This window comes from Theropithecus gelada, chromosome 15 (genome assembly GCF_003255815.1).
Source record: "Theropithecus gelada isolate Dixy chromosome 15, Tgel_1.0, whole genome shotgun sequence".
Taxonomy (NCBI): domain Eukaryota; kingdom Metazoa; phylum Chordata; class Mammalia; order Primates; family Cercopithecidae; genus Theropithecus; species Theropithecus gelada.
Window position 1 is genome coordinate 102825252 of NC_037683.1, and position 12022 is coordinate 102837273.

The following is a 12022-nucleotide window of genomic DNA, read 5'->3' on the forward strand; positions in this document are numbered from 1 at the left end:
TTTCTTTCTTTCTTTCTTTCTTTCTTTCTTTCTCTCTCTCTCTCTCTCTCTCTCTCTCTCTCTTTCTTTCTTTCTTTCTTTCTTTCTTTCTTTCTTTCTTTCTTTCTTTCTTTCTTTCTTTCCTTCCTTCCTTCCTTCCTTCCTTCCTTCCTTCCTTCTTTCTTTTTTTCTCTCTTTCTTTCTTTCCTTTCTTTCTTTCTTGGAGTCTCACTCTGTCACCAGGCTGGAGTGTGGTCACGTGACCTTACCTCACTGCAATCTCCGCCATCCGGGTTCAAGCAATTCTCCTGCCTCAGCCTCCCAAGTAGCTGGAATTACAGGCATGTGCCACCACACCCAGCTAATTTTTGTATTATTAGTAGACATGGGGTTTCACCATGTTGGCCAGGAAGGTCTTGATCTCCTGACCTCGTGAACCGCCTGTCTTGACCTCCCAGTGTTGTGATTACTGGTGTGAGCCACCATGCCCGGCCAGGTTCATCTTTCTTTAAAGCCTACTGCAAACTTAGTGAAATGAAGGTCTATAGCCTTTAGTGAGTGGAAAATACTTAGCGAGTGTTAATAATTGTGAAAATAGGTTAGTTGTACAAATGTAAATATGTAAGCCAAACAGCTAGGAAAGGAGTGTTTGAAAAATTTAACATATATATGTGTGTTATGTTGCTAAAAAGATGTTTCCTTCCTTGTAAAATGAAATAGAATTTACAGAGATATAACTTGATTATTTTTGAAATTTAAAAAATCATTCTTATATAAGGTTTGGTCGCAAGAAATTGCATTGTTTTAAAATTTTTTAAAAAGTCATCTGAGAAGCAACAGAACATTACACCTTGGAGAAGATTTGAAAAGCATTTGGCAGACATGCATTTGTTGAATGGTCCCCAGGGAAGATCTCGGGGAAAGCACTGACTATAAATCTAGGCTGCAGTTAGTTTCTGTTGACAAATTTAACCCCAGTTGCTACATTGAAAATTTGTCTTCAGTGCCCCCTTGTATTTGCATCTGGATTGTGTGGGGTGAAATGCCCATTTTCACATGTTAAATTTCCCCAGGGAAGGGTTGAATCATGAAAGGCAGAGCTGGGAGGGGTGTGGATTGTTTGGGGGGTTCTACCTGGTACCAGTTCTGTGATAGAGGGCTGGGGGCTGGGGCTGGTCTCTGGAAGTCCCGCCCTCCTGTTCTCCTCTTTGGGTTAGATGACACTAGCTTGATCACTGGAGGAAGAACATCTCCATCTCCTTGTTTTTCCTGGGGCCTAAACCAGGGGGTGCTTATCTGGCCCGATGGTGAGGCACAGGCACAGAGGGAGGTGAGAGCCGCAGTGTGGGCCAGGTGCCTCCCTGAAGGCCGGGTCTTCCATCCTTCTCATCACTGCGGGCTTCAGGAACAGGATTTTAAACTTTTGGTTCAGAGCCATTAGTGGGAAGTGACCAGTGTTTTTGTTTTTGTTTTTTTTAATGTGTGGGAGAGCAGAGCAGAGGAACACCAGTGCATTCTGCCCATGGGAAGCCCGCATTGTGAGCCTTCCGTCCTTGGCGGTCGGCCGTGTCTGGAGGTGCCGGCTGACAGGCAACATGCCTTTCTTCCTTCCTTTCTTTCTCTCTCTCTCTCTCTCTCTCTCTCGGAGTCTCTCTCTGTCTCGGCTCTCAGCAACCTCTACATCTTGGGTCCTGGTTCAAGCAATTATCTCATCTCAGCCTCCCGAATAGCTAGGATTAGACTTGTGCCACCATATCCAGCTAATTTTTGTATTTTTAGTAGAGATGGGGTTTCACCATGTTGGCCAGGCTGGTCTTGAACTCCTGACCTCGTGATCTGCCCACCTTGGCCTCCCAAAGTAACATGGATTTCTTTATGGAGCCAGAGAGAAGTTCGAAAGCCACTGTTCTAGAAAGAGTTCTCCCTGGCATTTTATTGAAGTGATTGTGAGTTTGAAGTCAGTGCTAGCAGCGTTTGGTAGTCAGGCCACCAGTGAGAGCTCAGCTTCGCCATTCTGGAAGCCTCTGTGCTTTGCTCCCCTCCATGGAAGAGCCTCACCAGTGAGCCTTTTGGGTCCTCTTAAAATGAGCCAGAACATCGTTGCTTGGTGCTGATCAAAGAGCATAACTCTGTCCCTCCTCCTAGGGAAGCAGTCGCCATAGGCTGGCACAGACTGGTGGGGTCAGCCGTGCATGGGGAACAGTATGGGGTCCCGCCCAGCGCCACCATCCAGAGGCCTGTCATCAAGAGAGATGAGCCCCTGAGCAGCCAGTTCAGGGGACATTGGTCATTGACATGAGGTGCCACCACCACTCCCCCACTCTGCACCCGCGTGCCCTCCCAGCTCCTTCCTTACCCTCCAGGCCTAATCCATTCCCCACTGGGCACATCAGGCCACAAGGTCTCCTGCTTAAAGCCTTTCGCGGGCTTGCCACTGCTTCTAATGCCTCCCGGTCAACTCCCTGCTGCTGTCCACACGGGCAGCTCCTCTGGCCCCTTCTGACCTGCTCATTGTCTCCCCAGCTGCCCACCCGACCCCAGGCTAGCTCATGCTGCCTGAGCAGCTCTGCCATACTGCTCCTGCACGCTTCTCCTCACCTTTGCATGCCCGGCTCCTGGTCACCTGCATTTTGGCTACACGGTGCCTCTTTAGAGACCTTCCCTCCTCCCATCACTCCTGAAGTCCTGTCCTCTCACTGCCTCGTTGTCCTGTTGACACCCTCTTCACTGTTCTGGCTGACTATGGCTGCATTTAAAAGCACCTCAAAGCTCACTGGCTTAGAACAACAATTTGTTATTCTCTCCTATGGTGCTGTAGGTAGATTGGGCTTGGGCTTGGCCACACCATCCTCACAATGGTGAGGCTTCGGATCCAATCAGACAGTGCCCAGACCTGGTGTCTGTGAAGCCTCTGCTGAGCGAATGTCCAGGATGGTGCCTTCGTCTTTGTGTCTGGCCAAAGATGTTGACTTTCAGCTGTCCTCTCGGTCTGGAATCTCAGGAGTGCCCATATGAGCCCTCTCCACTCAGCCTCTCCCAGCATGGTGGCCAGGTCCCAAGAGGGAGCAGCCCAAGGGCCAGGTCCCAAGAGTTGATAAAGAGTTGCAAGGCCTCTAATAGCCTGGGCTTGGAATAATCAGAGCTTAAATTGGTTGACAAAGTCACAGAAGTCGGCCCAGATTCAATTGGGAGAGATGAGGCCCTTGACAGGGACTGGCAAGGCCACACTGTGGAAGAGGCAGTGGGATGCTAGATGCTGTCCAACTGTCTTCAGCAAATGCAACCTGCCTCTTCAGACTCACCTGAGGTCACTGCTTCCATTTCTTTCCTTTCTCTCCCTTCCTTTCCTTCCATCCTTCCTTCCTTCCTTCTGTCCTTCCTTTCCTTCCGTCCTTCCTTTCCTTCCTTCCTTCCTTCCTTCCTTCCTTCCTTCCTTCCTTCCTTCCTTCCTCCCTCCTTCCCTCCCTTCTTTCCTTCCCTCCTTCCCTCTTTCTTTCTCTTTTCCTTTCTTTCTCTTTCTTTCTTTCTCTTTCTCTCCCTCTCTCTCTCTCTCTCTCTCTCTCTCCCCCCCCCAACTCCAATGGATTGGAAGCAAGGGCTTTGTCTAAATAACCCACAGTTGGGTTCCATCACCTGAAACATCCATGCTAAAGTGGGAAAAAACCCATGAAACTTTTCTGTTGAGTTTGACAGGGAAATAAACTCTATCTGATTAATCTCAAAGCAATACGCCTCTCAGCCTTAGTGCATCTTCTTGGAAACCTCTGCGCCGTGACAGTGGAGTGGAGAAAGAAGCGAATGCGCATACTGAAGCACAAAGGAAGAAAGATGAGGCAGAGGTCCAAGCAAACCGCTAGCTTGTTGCACCTGTGGAGGCCCCAGGAACAGAAACATGAGTGCCAGAGGCTGGGGATGCTGGTACAAGTTGTTGAACTGCATGCTACTGTCTAGAGCTTGTCTCAATGCATCTAGAACTTCATTGCCATCTGATCACCGAGACCACCTCTGAGACCCACCTTTCTCATGACCATAACTGTCCATGTTAGTCCTTTGCCCTGGACCTGTGACACTCTGGACTATTTCTGTGTTCACTTGTGGCCGAGTGTAACAATCATAGACTAAATCACCTCTTCTGCTGTCTTAGCTGAAGAACCAATATGTTTGGAAGGAGAAGCCTAAGTAGCCAGGATTGCTGTCAAGTATTTAGGGGCAGACTGCATCTGTATCCCCATTCATTCTTTTCATTCAACGCATAGTAAATGACATTCCTACCACATGCCAGTAACAGCACTGGGTTCTAGGGATTAAAACAAATGTGAAAGAGTGCCCTTCCCACCCCCGTTCTCTCTGTTGGTGAATCTCATGTGACCTCCAGTAGTGACATTACTTACCCTTTATCATGCATGTGCTCCATGCCAAGCATTACACTGAGATGGGTGTGCACATTGACACTGGTTTTTTGAATTCTTACAACAAGCTTGTCAGTTGGTTGTCAACATTTCTTTATAGACATGGGTCGTGACCTTTAGAGAGGTTGAGAGATGTGCTCAGAAATCTACAGCTCATTTTCTTTACGATTACAGCATGCTGCCACCAAGTACTGGTACCCTCGTCAATGGCAGCTGTTAGTGTCATTGGGCCTGCTGAAGTCACGTGGTCTCTGCTGCTGCCTTGGGCCATGCACGCCATGTTCTCACGGCGGCTTGGTGGGGGTCCCGTGGGCAGTAGGTCCAGTGCAAACTCATCTTATTTCAACAGTCAAGAGTCAACAGAAAAGAGTCCGAAAAGGAAATCCGATCTATGACTAAGAAGTCCACAAAGTCCGTCGGGCTTTATGTGAAAAACTAACCTGCTTAGTGCCAGGCCTGTTTATTCTTGGCTAAAAATGACTTCCTGTTTCTAAGAAAAGAGGACTCTGGTGGATAGAAAACATTTCTTACAAAACAACTTTTGCTGAGCTTGGGCCCAGTGACTCAATGCCATGTGGATTATATTTCCTATAAAATGCTCCGGGCTGTAAAATCAAGGGTAAAAGTACTGGACAGGCGCTTCTGAAAGTGGGTTGTCTTCAGTGTAGACAGGGCTGTTTCCCCACACTCCTTCCTGGGGAGACAGAGTGCCCGGTCGGGGGAGTCCCGGTGGGGAGGGTGAGAGGCCTTGCTTTCCCTTTGCTCTGGGAGCCTGGGGTTGTCTTCATCTGCTAGGGCCTCTGCAATGAGCACCATGGACCGTTCAAGGCAGCTTAAACAACCGCGTCACAGCTTAGACATTCACTGTTGATCGATGCTGCAGGTGAGATCAGGTGGGGGCTGGGGCTCTTACTGAACTTGCACCCTGGCCTCTTCCCCTTCCCTGCCCCGCATCTCTCCCTCCATTTGTGCTATCCAGGAACAAACCCTTTAGAAATCACATGAATCCATGCTTGAGCTCTGCTTCTAGGAGCCAGTTTTATGGCACCAGCGTGGTGCCGGGCACAGAGTAGGTGTGGAGGAAGTGCCCGTGAGTGAACAAGGAGGGGCACTTGCTCTCCCAGACACCAGGCAAGCTTCCCCCGACACGAGAACTCTCGGATTCCCCACAGGTCCCACATGGTGAGCAGTTTGTCCTCACGTTACCGAGGAGAGGCAGAGGAAAGGTGAGCCATTTGGCCAGGCTGTGGCAGGCCGGGGATCTCAACACAGGTCTGTGTCACCACACAAGCTGTGTAGCTGTCTCCATGGCCTGGGTGAGGGACTTCACCTCCGTGGGCCTTGGATTTCTCATCTGTTCATTGGGAGCATTGTTTGTGTGTCAGGATTCAGTGCAGGACACATAGCCCAGCAGTGACTGCTAGCCCTGAGCGACGGCTCAGCATGCTGGCGAGGACTAGACCAACACCTCTGTACACACACACACATATATGCACACACACCACTCACTACACACCCATGTACATACACTCCCATGCACACATGTATGCACACGCACATGCACATCCACAATACACCCCACATATGCATATGTATGCACATCCACATACACTACACACCCACACACATGCATAACCCCCACATACAGGCATGCACCTACACACCCATTCACACACCCTCATACATACATTCAGCCACATCCGCACACACCTATGTGCATACCCACATATATACATGCATGCACATAGACTACACACACACATACGCATACATGCAAACAATGCATATACACTCATACACATATGCACATACAAGCACACCACAGAACACACATGTACACATGATATACAAGTATGCAGTAACATGTATATGCACACATATGCACACCTACATATTTCTATACACACATACACATATAGGCAGCCACTGAGAACACTGGCATGCGGGTTCAATTAATACTGGCTCGTGGCAAAATGTTGTTTGTTTAAGGAAGCTTACGGTGAAAAACAGTGTCACAAAGTCCCTGGGCTCCCTCCTCCCTCCCCAGCCAGAGCTACTGTTGGAGCACAGGTGGGGCAGAAGCATAGCTCCATGCCCATGCCTCACAGAAGGTGAGCAGGCAGCTCTTGGGAGAACTTGACGGTTCCCTGGGTGGCCCTGGGCATTGGGTCCCCTCTGTCAGTTTTTGCTACATGGCCATCCCCTCTTTGCTGGTTGCTGGGGACTCACATTGAGCACTGAGAAAAGCCCCTTTGCTCCACCCCTGTCTAGGGAATGCAGGGCCTTTACTCCTGCTGGGGCATTTCAGGAGCCTCATGAAGCGGGGGAGACTCTGGTGGCTGCTCCCGCTCCCACTGCCGCTGCCGGATCACAGTTGGTGCTGTAGTCCTCCAACCTGGCCTAGAGCCTCATCTGGCTTTTTGAAGTGCCATCTTCAGCTTGAAAACAGATCCTGAGGCAAAGGCTCCTGTGATTACTGCGGGGAGCGGAAGCCCAGGGAAGCAGGGTGAGGGGTGGGGGCGGGGGGGTGTCCTAGGAGGACAAGCAGCCACATGGCCACAGGCACCTGTGCCTCTTATGGGGCATTTCAGATGGGTCGAGAAAACAATTGGGCTTCAGAACAGCCTGGCGGTGGGGCAGGGGAGGGAGGGAATTCCCCGCCAGGCGTCTCTCACCTCGTAAATACCCCCACAGCATTAATTCTCCTACACTCATCCTGGGGAAGCCGGAGCCTGCCAGGTTCAATCTGGCTGATGGGTCAGTGTGCAGGTGCGGTGGCCCCTCTCTGCTAGTGGACACATGCGTGGGCTCTGAGATCCCTAGCGACAGTGGCATTACTCTCAGGGACCAGGGAGGCATGACATAGGTGTAGATCCAAGGTGTCATGGTAACAGAAGCCCTTACAGGAGCGACGGGGAGTTATGGGGAATCAGAGGCCATCGTCCTCATCTCCATTCACAAGCAGCAGTATGCGTAAGAACCATCTTGGTCCTAGTCCGGGAAGGTCAGGACCAACCCTTGAACCTCATTTCAAATAAGCATTTCCAGTGATGTGGATTCCTGGGGGTCACAGGTGAGACTGGTCCAAGGTCATTTACTTGTACCCAGAAAATCCCCTATTCCCCTGGAAAGTGGGATGTTTTAGTCACCTATTGCTGCTTAACTAATTATACTCCAAAACACAATGGTTTGAAACAGCAGCACTTATTACCACCCAGTTTCTGCAAGTCAGGGATCTGGCCATGTACAATGGTGCACAGGCTTACCTGGGTCCCCTGCTTCAGGGTCCCTTATAGTGTTGACCAGTGATGTGGTAGTCTTCTTTTTTTTTTTTTTTTTTTTTTTTTTGAGATGGAGCCTTCCTCTTGTTGCCCAGGCTGGAGTGCAATGGCACAATCTCGGCTCACCGCAACTTCTGCTTCCTGGGTTCAGGCGATTATCCTGCCTCAGCCTCCTGAGTAGCTGGGATTACAGGCATGTGCCACCATGCCCAGTTAATTTTGCATTTTCGATAGAGACAGGATTTCTCCATGTTGGTCAGCCTGGTCTTGAACTCCCGACCTCAGGTGACCCACCCGCTTTGGCCTCCCAAAGTGCTGGGATTATAGGTGCGAGCCACCGTGCCTGGCCTGTTGTAGTCATTTTAAAGTGTGAACAGAGGAAGCTCTATCTCAGTCAGTTTAGGCTGCCATAACAAAAAGTAGCACAGACATGGTGGCTTAAACAACAGACATTTATTTCTTACAGTTCTGGAGGCTGGAAGTCTAAGGTCACGGTGCTGGAAGATTCAGTGTATGTTGAGGCCCCGCTTCCTGGTTCATAGACGGCCATGTTGTCTCTGTGTCCCCTCATGACAGAAGAAATGAGAAAGCTTTCTGAGGCTTCTTTCATGAAGACACTTAATCCCATTCATAAAGGCTCCCCTCTTATGACCTAATCACTTCCCAAAGACTCTACCTCCTAAAATGATCACTTTGGCCTTAAGATTTCAATGTGTGAATTTTGGGGAATGCACACATTCAGTCCATTGCATACTGCATCCTTACAAGCAGGTTCAGCAACTCCTTGCCTGTTGGACCGAGGGCCTTGGCTCCTCATTGGCTGTTGGTTGGAGGCTGTCCTTGGCTTCTTGCCCTGTGGATTTCTTCAGCATGACAGCTTGCTTCAACAAAGTGAGCATGTGAAGGAGAGCAAGCTCAAGCATGAGGAAAGTCACAGTGTTTCATGGCCCTATCTTGAAAGTGGCCTCGCATCCCCTTTGCTGTATTTTGTTCATTAGAAGCTACTCACCAGGTTCACCCTGCTACCTCCCCAAAGTGAAAGGATCATTAGAGTGTAAACTCTACGAGGTGGAGACCACTGGGAACCATTTCAGGAGCTGCCTAACTTAGGCGGTTCCCTGGCTCTTAATAATTTATGTCCTACAAGGTCCCCCCCAAGTCTCATTACATTACAGCACTAGCTCAAAGTCAAAAATCTCATCATTTAAATCAAGTCCAGGGGATGAATGAGGCTCCTTAGATGAGGTGGCCTAAGTACAGATCTTCAAGTACAGCACTTTTCAGTCTTATACTCATGAACTCAAGACACAAGTTACCTTCCCTTCACTCACTCTACATGCAGTGGAGGGACAGGCATGGGATAAACAGTATAATCTTTTCTGTTATAAAAGGGGAAATGGGAGGCACACAGGAGGCACTGATCCACAGCAATTCTGAAGTACAGCTGGGCAAACATTGGAATTTTTTTGATTAGTTCTCAAGGCCTGGGAATCATTCTCTGTGGCTCTTGGCTCCACCCTCTGGGCTCTTACTTTTGTCCTTTTAGTATACTTACTTTTTTATGAAAGACAAAAGATGTTTGCCTCTGAGCAGTTAGTTCTCTCAGCCTCCTTCCTGACAGTCAAACGTTGAGGTCCAATTGCCTCTTTTCATTTTGCTTGCCCTGGCTCTGTCCCTTTTAGTTAAAGGTGGAAGTGTTTTTGCTGATGTAGTTTTTTCAAACAATTTGTGGGTTTTCTATGAATCTCACTGGAGCCCACTTCGTTAGATAAATTAAGCTGTGGCTTCAAAGCCACAGTTACCTATCTCTTTGAGATATGTTCTTCTCTACTTTGGACTCCTGCTGAGAAAGATTAGGGACAATACCTGATGCTTTTTATAGACCCCATGACTCATTTAAGAGGAATTGTGGGTACATGATTTTTTAAAAGGGCCTTTCATGTGTCTCAGTAGTACTCTGATATTACAACTGTTCTGAGATTTTAACAAAAGATTGCACAATCACATCTTGCCTTTATTTCTAGACAATTTTGAATGTTGCTTAGATATTCTTAATTTTAGCATCTTTTGCTATTTGCAAAGGATGAGAATTTTCTGTGTCATCAAGTCTTTCTAACAGTTCTTTCTTCAGTTTTGCGTTCCCCTCTCACATGTTATTATAAGCAGCAAGAAGAACCAGGTAATGCCTTCAACATTTTCCTTGAAGTTCTTTTCTAGACTACATAGTTTGCTAGGTCCAAGTTCTGCACTCCACATAACTGCAAGCAGCAGTGTAGCTAAACCTTTTGCCACTATGTGATGAGAATCCCTTTCCTTCAATTTCCTGTAACATATCCCTCACTTCCTCTTGAACCTTCACTGGCAGTGTTCTCAAAGCTGAGGTTTCTGCTAACAATTTGTCCAAAGCAATTTAGGTTTTCTGTATCACACACCTGAAAATCCATTCACATTCATCCACTGTCCAGTTTTGCAGCCACTTCTGCGTTTTCAGGCTTTTTTTTTTTTTTTTTGAGACAGAGTCTCTCTCTGTTGCCCAGGCTGGAGTGCAACGGCACAAACTTGGCTCACTGCAACCTCTGCCTCCTGAGTTCAAGTGATTTTCCTGCTCAGCCTCCTGACTAGCTGGGATTACAGGTGTGCACCACCACATCCAGCTAATTTTTGTGTTTTTAGTAGAGACTGGGTTTTGCCATGCTGGTCATGCTGGTCTCGAACTCCTGACCTCGTGATCTGCATGTCTCAGCCTCCTGAAGTGCTGGAATTACAGGCATGAGCCACCGGGCCTGGCCTCAGGCATTTTTTATTGCCACATTACACTGATACTAAAATCTGTCTTAATTATCTATTGCTATATAACATATTAACCCAAAACACTGTATCTTAAAACAGTCATATCTATGATCCTGTAGCTCAGGAATCTGAGCAAAACTTAACTGGATCCTCTGCTTCAGTGTCTGGTACAGGCTACAGCCAAGGTGTCAGTCACAGCTCTGTCATCTCAAGGCTCGACTGGGGAGGGATCTGCTTCCAAACTCACTCATGTGGCTGCTGGCTCATAGGCTGTTGAACAGAGGGTTTCAGTTCCTTGCCACATGGGACCTTCTAGCGTGACAGCTTGCTTCATCAAAATGAGCTGAGAAAGCAAAAGATAGTGAAAGCAAGATTAAACTCAGTCTTTTACAAGGTGACCTTGGAAATGACATCCTGCCAGCTTTGTCATATTTTATTAATGTTTATTCATTTTATTTATTTGTCATTCACTAGGTCCAGCTTATGTGCACACACATACATGCCCACACACAAACACACGTACATACACGCATACACTCACATGTACACACATATACATACCTGCGCACACATACACTCATATGCATTCATACACACACTCTCACAAACACATACACTCATACACACATACACATATTTGCATACATACTCATTCATATACACACATTTACTCATCTACACACAAACACACATGCACACATACCCACATACATATACTCACACACACATAGTCTTACAGATACACTCATACACATACATATATATGCACATTCCCATGTACATCCATACACATATACACACACCACACACATTCATACACACATAGACACCCACACACCCACACATGCATAATTATACACTTACATACCTGCACACATACACATAGACACACACACACACATATATACACACACACATACATACACACATATATACCTCCCTCACATACATGGTCACACAAAATATGCCTAGATGCATGCACACATGGTAAAGGTATGAATTCTTGGAGCTAGGAATTATTGTGAGCCATTTCAGAAACTGCCACAGGGTCTAAGACATAAGAGGCCCCCATGGAGGCCCCTCCTCTGCAGTTTTTGGGGCAGGAAGTCTATGCTTCTTTGTTCCTTTTTTTTGGGGGGAATGGAGCCTTCCCCATACCTGTGGCAGTAGCTGTGGAGGCTTCACAAGGCTTCACATCCAAGAGGGCTCCCTCTCCTGGCTGTAAGTTGGTGCTGGCCATGGCTGGGAGCTCAGCCAGGGCTGTGCCACAGAAAGCCCCTCCCTGTGCCTCTGTGAGCCCTGGGCTTCCTTACAACATGGCAGCTGTTCTCTCAGAGCAAGTGTTTTGAGGGAGTGAGCCAGGCTAATGCCTTGGCAGGCACGGCAGGCCATGTCTGCTGAACGCTGTTGAGGAAGGCCGGCATAGAGGTTCCCCCAGGTTGGTGGCAGGACCTGGGTTCCCCCACTTAAGGTTGAGTGGTAAGTTCACAGTCAGAAGAGCATCTGAGGTAGGGTAGGCTGCTAAGACTTGGTGGGGAATACACTCTTCCCTACTAGCTAATG